The following is a 9064-nucleotide window of genomic DNA, read 5'->3' as shown; positions in this document are numbered from 1 at the left end:
TTTTTGGTTCCTGTACCTTTTTTTAAGTATTAAAATATACTGCTCCAGGGGTGTATCAAGGAACATGGTGTGAATTTTCAGAGAGTGTTGAACCTGTAAACAATGCACGCTGACTTCGTTCACTCAATGTAAAACTGTGAATAAGCTGTTAAATAAGTAACATCTAATCCAAACATATTGAATTACCAGCAGATATTAATTATATGATTAATATGTGCAAATAAAAGACACATAAATAATTGTATCCTGTCACTTGCATACAAATCGATCCAATAACAAGGTGCCGTGTAAATTTTAGTTTATTAGGATAGTAGACCACGTGATGTTTATCTACAGTCAGGTGGTTATGTGACCGCGAAAACGAACTTCGTTTCTATATTCTGAAATGTCAGAGGAAAAGCACAAATACTGTTTCAGTATCTTATCAATAGATCAACAACAGCCAACCTTAACAATCACTCGCCATAAAGTCCCATCATTATGCATAATAATGACACTGGCGAAAGAATCGACCTGAAAAATCTACATGTGATGTGAAAATCTTACCCCACCCGCAAATCCTGGAAACTGTGAAACAGCGTTCAACGATACTCGTCGATAGTTTATTCCATTTCTGTGGTGAATGACAAAATCTCACTTACAACAGAAATGAATGATCTCTTTGCCGGTGCCGTTCTGAACATCCAACACTATCAACACGAATTAAATCCATTTAACATGTGGCAATTGTTTGTAAACACTTGATCTTGAATCATGACCTGTGTACTGTACTCTGTGACTTGCGGAATAATTGTTACACCATCAGATAATGTTTGAAGACTGATCCATGCTTATGCACGTTTAAAAGCTTTTTTATGTTTTGAATTGATATTGACTATTAAAATGCAATGGCTTATATGTATATAAACGTATTGAAAAAAGTTAAACACTTTTGAGAACTATTTTGGGGACGATTTAAACATGTATACCAAGTGTGATGACGTCAACAGGGATAAAACCAGTTGCCCCCCTTACTTTTAAAGATACTTAATAATTTTAAGGTTATATAGTGTTTAGTTAAACAAAGTAACAGGATAAATAGAATACTAGGTCATGAGAACTTTATTTTTGCTGGTATAATTTGTGTACTTATCTCAGCCATAAGAGTTTTAAGACCTTTAAGGAAATATATTATATGTTGTTGTTTTCTATGTACAAGATTAAGTAAGATACTTACTTTCATGAAACACTGCCAAATGTCATATGTATTAAAATAAACATCAATATAATGACTGCTTTGTATTGTTTATGGATCTTGATGATGTTAAAACTACTTTCAGCCATGCCCACTGTTGTATAAGTTCGTATCAGTTTAAAATAAAAATGATTTGACATTGAAACACATCAGAAACAAGAACGAAATTATCTCAGTAAGAAACACGTTTATTTTTTAACAAAATACAATTAATAAAATACGGCAAATAGATATTGAGCGAAAGCTCCGAGCATTTTTTTCATCATCAAAGCCTTACAAAAAGGATGTACCTCTTGATGCATTTTAAAAATGCGATAAAAAATATCGAACGTTTCATATCATTGCAGCTAAATTTCGAAGGATATGGGGGATATGGATTTTGTGTTGAATATTTTATAACAAAGGCATATAAGCACAAGTTTAAGCACTTGCTTTAGGAGGTCCTGAAATGAAATACATTATGGAATGATAGCATTTATTCTTGCATTAATGATGTATGAACGCAGTAAGGCAGACAAAAGAAACAGATAAATCAGTTTGTATATTATGGACAGTTAAAAGAAAACAAAATGTTGATACTCCCGTAACGTTTATCTCTTGATTTTGATCAGAACGTACTTTGACTTGACATGGATAGGAAAACATGTAGAATGTATGGGCGTGTTGAGGCCAAGTAATTTAATCTTGCATTATGCAGCATATTACCTGTTTCCATAACCATCAAAGCTCTCGTTGTACAAGGAAAAGCTCCCAATATAGGACCCAACCTTGAGGATCTCAAACAAATTGTCCAGACAAGCATTTGTATTAAGGTCTTTGACAACAAACGTTGGTGCCGTTAACCCTGGACAGAATGGCATACTATGGTTTATCACGTTACAATACTGTCTTATTATTTAATATGCAATAGTTAACAGGAAGCACGGATGTCTCGTAAAATTCAAATATTTAGACAATAGCGGTATTATTGGCTGTACTGGAAGGAGAATTGCAAATACTATACGTATGTGCAAAACCGACTTACACATAGAATTATCAAAAGCAGTTGTCATCATTGTTTTGTTAAATTTGCGAGAAATGACTTGTAAATAAAAAACTGCATGTGTAAACTGATAACATGTGAGAAAACCCATATTACTCACTCAAAAATTCGTAAACATGGCCCTACCGATTTAATTACAATTTTGGATAAGTGCCACACATTATATTTCATAGAAGCGCAGTCCGCAATGTTATATTTTGAATAACTGTGATACAGTACCCCGTTGAATATCCTTGTTAATAGATAATAGAATTATTAAGATGGCATTTGCGTTGATGCGCGGGTAATATTCCGGATACTATGGATTCAGCGTAACTACGAATGATCTATTATGGCTAATGTACATACTCAATTGTCGGCAGCAATATTAATGTCAACAAATACATTATTGTTGTTAATGAGGAGTTTGTGTGTGACATGACCATAATGGTTGTTGACTGAGGAATTAACTGGTCTCGTTCCATGGTACAAAAATGTTATATTTGGTAAAATCGTAGAATCGTAGAAGGAATGAGATTTATTTGGCCAGGCAAAACGTAACTGAGACAAAATACTCATAATTTAATCATTAATATTAGCATCTAGAGGTGTTGGACATTGTAAATATTATATTTTATTTTTATATTTTATAAAACCATATAATTCATTACACTCTTTTGTTAAGGCATATTCTAAATGAATTTAAAAAAAATATCATATATGTGATCAACTTAAAATAGGTGTGATGTTCTGTGTAGTTCTCTGTCTCTGTCCTATGATATCGTTCATGGCAAGTATCTGTTTTGGAAATATGGGAAAACATATAAATCCATATGTGGTTATCATCTATTATCATGCGTATACGACATGACTCGTTTTATCTTATATTCGTTATAGCCAGTAGGTAACTTGATTATCTCATAGTGTAAAGGCTAAACTAGAAATCTGCCTCAAATTGGATTAAAACACTCAAGTCATATTAGGTCTACCTAGTATCCATTTTCACCATAGCAAAATGACGACAATCATGTTATAAGACTTTAATCCTGGTTATTTGTTTATGAATAATTAAAGCATTGCGCTTTATGTGTTAACTAGATGCTGCTTTAAGTTAGTAGGAGAGGACTTAAATGTGTTGGGAACAAATATTTGTGACAAAATAAATTTTGTAAATAATATACTGCTGCAAATGTCTTGTATTTAGTCCGGGCAAGACTAGGCATCGCTATGGCAGACCATGCATTTGCACACAGATAAAAAGCATTATTTTTATATTGATATCGAAAACAAACTTTTATCCAACAATCGTTATATACATATACATATGTAACAATTTTGTTCAATGTTGAAGAATTTTTCCTCTTGTTTCCTTTATCTTAATATATTTCATGAATACCTCCAGTGGTTGGGAATTTAAGCTGTTGAGTTCAGTTGAGTTGAGATGTCTCTATTCTATTTGCTTAAAATATTTTGTCTGAGTCTGAATATCCCTATTCGCTTTATTTTACAAAGGACAGAGACTTATAGTTTTATGTTTATTATTATGATGATAAGATCCACTAATGAGAAAGAAACCCGTCGACGACGATTATTTCAGCGTGTAATTTGCGTAACGTTTAATGTTACGACCAATATTTCATATAATTTTGCCTCAAAGGTGCTGTATACGTGTTTGTCTATGGATATAGAACTCTACTATTTCATTTCAGCAACGTTTTTCCTGTCGCTAGTGGTATTGGTATTTACTTTCTTACAACAAAGAATAGAAATTTATTACATACCAGGGCGCTGTCGTTCAAGTGTGTTATGTTAATATAATGCACGGAAATCGTTAACTTGTGATAAACATACCTAGTTTTTGTATATAGTATATATGCACTGTGTTGTTTGTGGAGTTTTATGCTGTTGTTCCATGTTTCTTGTTTGGGTTTTGTTTTTGTTTTTTTGTGTTATATGTCTATTGCGTTTAACCTGTGCTATTAAACTGGGTTTATGTTTAAACTTTTGGCTATTGAGCTTGTGTCTGTAGTTTTTCACATAAATATTGAGAATGATATCCAACAAGTCGATTAAACAATAAAAAACAACTTCTTCAAAATCTCTTCTTGCTACATGAAGGTCTGTTGCGCCTACATGAAAGTACATTGCAAGGCTTAATATTTGGTTTCGCTTAAACAGGCACATGCCCTTAACTTATTGTCAGCATTGTACGCGTCCTACCTAAATTTCGCAACAACTTTCATAAGTACAAGCATAATTTCAAAACAAGACCAACTGATTCATCGGTGTCCTCAATATATGTAAGTAGAAGAATTGACAAAAAATGCCAAATAAAGGGCACTTTTCTTGTTGTTGTTGTTGTGTTTTTAAAAAATGCGTCTTGAGCGCTCATACAAATATTCTCTACTAATAGAAAATATCAGATAGCAATCTTATACATTTGTTGTTGTTTTTGCTCATTTATGTACGGTGTCAAGCAGATATAAAAGTAATTTCGTGATACCGAACACAAAACATGTGCTTTATTTTCTGGAACCCAGTGAAATCGGACAAACTCATATAAATCTCCCGCTAATGGACATCCAGTAGAAAGGGTCGATATTGAGCCTTCAAATAACATAAACATCTGTAAAATAACGCCCTCCACAGACAAATCCAATGTCAAGAAAACAAAGAATACCACATTTAATTTAGTGAAGATTGTGTCTCTGACAATAGATACAAAAGCCACTGGAGAATGTATCATTCAAATTAATAGAATCAAGGAAAATGATTATAAATATGATAGAGCATAAAATTCGTTAAATTGCAATTCAAATTGCAATAATATTAAAAAACTATACCTAAGAAGAGTTTGTGCACATAAGCTGGTTTAAACCCCAGTAAATTTACATTTTACTGACCGTTCCAAGGCGATACCTAACAATTCTTGATAAACATACCTATTTTTTATATATAGTGTGTATGCACTGTGCTGTTTGTGTAGTTTTGTGCTGTTCTTCTATGTTTCTTGTTTGTGATTTTATGTTCTATGTCTTTGGCGTTTACCCAGTGCCACTAAACCGGGATTATGTTTAAACTTTTTGCCACTGAGCTTGCTTCTGTAGCTTTTTGCATAAATATTGACACCAAATTGACCTAGAATGGCCTACAAGGGTCATGAACAATATATAGAATATCAATAATAGTAGTACATTTATATCGCTTGAGAAATCCACATGTTGTATAAAGGGATAAAGATAGAAAAATCCATTTAAAAGTAGGAATATTGGCTGTTTTATCTAGAAATGTCAGTTAAACATAAATTGACGTCCAATCTGTGTGGAATTGTTAGCTATGTGCCAAACAATGTTTAATTAAAATAAAACGTGTTCCACGTCATCGCAATATGTATCTCCAGCTAATGTGTCGTTGGGATAAGAAGAGGCGTTCTGTCTAGGAAGGTGAAGAAATGAATAAATAATTTAATGAACTCAAAGTTGGCAATGAAGACGTTTGTTTACTAGAACTTTCATCCAGAATAGCAGAATAATTGTGACATTCGGCCAGACTAATCCCTTAAAATGAGGAATAGATGACGAACCGGTAAATTGAACTGGACATTTCTTACGGTCTCTCATTGACTTCGTTGTTCTCGACATGCTTAAACATGACTGAGGGAATACATTTGCGTACGATAACACGCAATAAACACGGGGTTTTGTAATAAAAAATGCGATTTTATATTTGCGTGTTACGAATTTTGAATGGACTTGAAATGATTGTGACGGCTACTTTAAATGTCCAATGCAAATATATAGGAACAATTAAACGTAAAAAATGTCGACAAAACACGAAGATCCGCACAATCTTCTTGAAGGTATGATTTGCCGAAATAGACTGTACTCTTCTCGCAGTGCTGAAGGGGGCAGAGTCTCTAACGTGTTGCCTACCAAGAGACCGTCGGGAAGACGTTTGCGACGAGGAGGAAGCACTGTGATGTTTCACAATATTTAGCTCTAGAAAGCGTTGGTATAATGATTCTTTAAAGGGAACTTATAACAACATTTCTGATAAGAAGGGACTCTCTCCTATTTCATTTAATGAAGACGTGCATTACAGCATTAACCGGCGTCCCCCTAACGTCTTGGTATTTATCATAATGGTGTCCATCACTTTGCGTTTGACAATGAGTCGATGCCCTAAAACTTATGTTTTTCAGAAGGGTTCTAAAAATAGTTGGGCGTTACGTCTATGTAATACGTCGATTCAGGGTCAAGAGAAAATGTACTTGCAATTCTTAAGTGAAATCTACGGAAACAAGCTCAGTAGCCAAAAGTTAAAACATAAACCCAGTTTTATATCACTAGGTAAACGCCAAAGACATAGAACTGAAAAACAAAAAATCACAAACAAGAAACATGGAAGAACAGCACAAAACTCCACAAACAGCACAGTGCATACTATATATAAAAAAACTAGGTATGTTTATCAAGGATTGTTAGGTACCGCCTTGGAACGATCAGTAAAATGTAAATTTACTGGGGCTTAAACCAGTTTATGTGCACAAACCTCACTTTTATCCCAACAATCCTAAATAAAGAAAAAAACGTAAAAGGTAAATATTATCAAAGTATGCATTAACTTGAGGAAACTTAATAATAAAACAAATCCCAAGTACTTCTATGATTAGAGATCCCAACTCTATCTACAGACGGAGAAATACAATTCAGAGCACCTAATTCAAACACTTTTCAAAGATACGATAAATTGATTGTTTGAAACTATGAGCATCACACACAGTCTGCCTTATGAAATAAAAGGTTTAAAACTGTGTGATCATACAGTTTCATAATAAAAAGCATCATTGTACTAAAACTGGGAACAAATAAAGAAAACATTGTCTAAAATAAAAGCGAAATATATTAGCTAATTTCTTCTTCCTAATGACTACCTAGGAAAATATTGGAAGAAAGTGACCTCACATGCCAAAACACTCAGTCATCCAAAAAAGGTAACATGAATTTCCAAACTGTTCATATAATCAAAGGATTGAAAGCTTAGTTATGTAAGGATGCTATATTCAACCCTATATTTTGTTTCAGGAATTCATCTTAAAAAACTAGAAGGCAAGTACTCTTCAAAGTATTGCCTTTATATCCAAAGTTTAAATACAGTTTATCTGCCCAACTTCCTGCTTGGAACATTTTAACCATACGAAATTTCTTTAAAACATCACCACAAAAGGCGGGATGGGCAATACTATTAGCAATCAGCGATTTAAGACTATTATTGTACTTTGATATAAGATTATAATGACCATTAACAAATTTTGAGAAAGTTTTCCTTAATTTATAATATCTGAAACCCTGTTTTAGAAGTTTTTCCGTCATAAGTTTACTGCAGTCTTCTCAACTGCCTATGGCGATATTTACCCGAGGACATATTGTAGATGAGGCGTTGCTTTTATAACTGGTTTATTTTAGCAGAAAATATGAGTGCTGGTTGGTTGAATGAATACAGGAAAATAACAACGAACACATAAAACTATAAGACATCAGCGGAAATTTATATAAGGTGTATAAGGCATTCGTAATTGGTGTTTCATTTGCCTATACACGTGTGCATTCAAACAGGATATCGCGGTCATAAAACTTAACCCTGAAGTTTCTGTTCTGTTAAAATTGGAATACAAAGCATAAGAAAAAATATGTCATTTGTCAATGTTGATGATAACATATACCCTACCAATTATAACATTCATGTTGTTGTTTTTTAATTTGCAACAGTATATGTTGGTATAAAAATACATTTTGTATACCGGTTGTGATAGTAAAATTTTATCTGCCAGAATAAAATACTCCAAAGTATCCAGGGAAGTTTTATTTACAAGTGTTATAAAACGATAATTGTTAACATTCAAATGATTATGTTATTCGAATGATTATGTACGAATGAAAATGGTATGTTGTTTAGTGTATGTAAAACTGTAAAAGTGTGGCTTTAAACTGGGTCTTGGTTAATTGCACATTCCATTATGTCAGTTTGATCTTACGAAATTATAAAATCGCGTATCCCGACATGTATCAAAAATATTTTAGCAAAATGGCTAAAGTTAATGTAAAAGTAATATTTATGCGAAAAACTACAGAAACAAGCACAAACCGAATTTATCACTTTTAAAATTAAATGACATCCACATCTCACTATCGTTTTGAAGCGACAAGACAAACACGGAATCTTTAAAAATCCGCTCGTCTGGATGATTATTTGTCCAAAGCGAATTGGAAGTCGGAATCAATGAAAGTGTCTTGCCGTTGACATGTTGTTGTAGTTTTGTAGTTTTGTGTGCTTTATTTTAAGGATAATAATTCCAAACCGTTGCAAAGCTTCACAATAGGTCTGAGCAAATATAGAGATACAGTGAACCCTAGTTCTCATATCATAGGCATTTGTTGTAAAGCTGGATGCATATGCTTTTCTACTTATAAAAGGAGTATCCGAAACTGAAAAACATCAATAGACCATCTCCCCATGCATCCTCTGTTCATGGCACTGACCGCAGTTTGCATTGAATTATAGAAATTCAACCATGATAATATTTCTTGGCTGTTTTGAAACGTACTTTATACCACGTAATCATTATTTTCATATCCTCAAACAGCGCAATCAGACAAACTCAAAGGGTTGGATTCGATTTTTTAACTGCAAATGCGCAATCCTATTAAACGTACAACTCTCCATAACTGTATTGTCGCTTCTGAGAGTTTTTTCATGTGTTACCTTACTGAAATGATGGAAAAAAATGTGACGAGGACAATGTTGTATTG

The sequence above is a fragment of the Mya arenaria genome, chromosome 6 (genome assembly GCF_026914265.1).
Source record: "Mya arenaria isolate MELC-2E11 chromosome 6, ASM2691426v1".
Classification (NCBI taxonomy): domain Eukaryota; kingdom Metazoa; phylum Mollusca; class Bivalvia; order Myida; family Myidae; genus Mya; species Mya arenaria.
Note: the sequence above shows the minus strand (reverse complement) of the source record.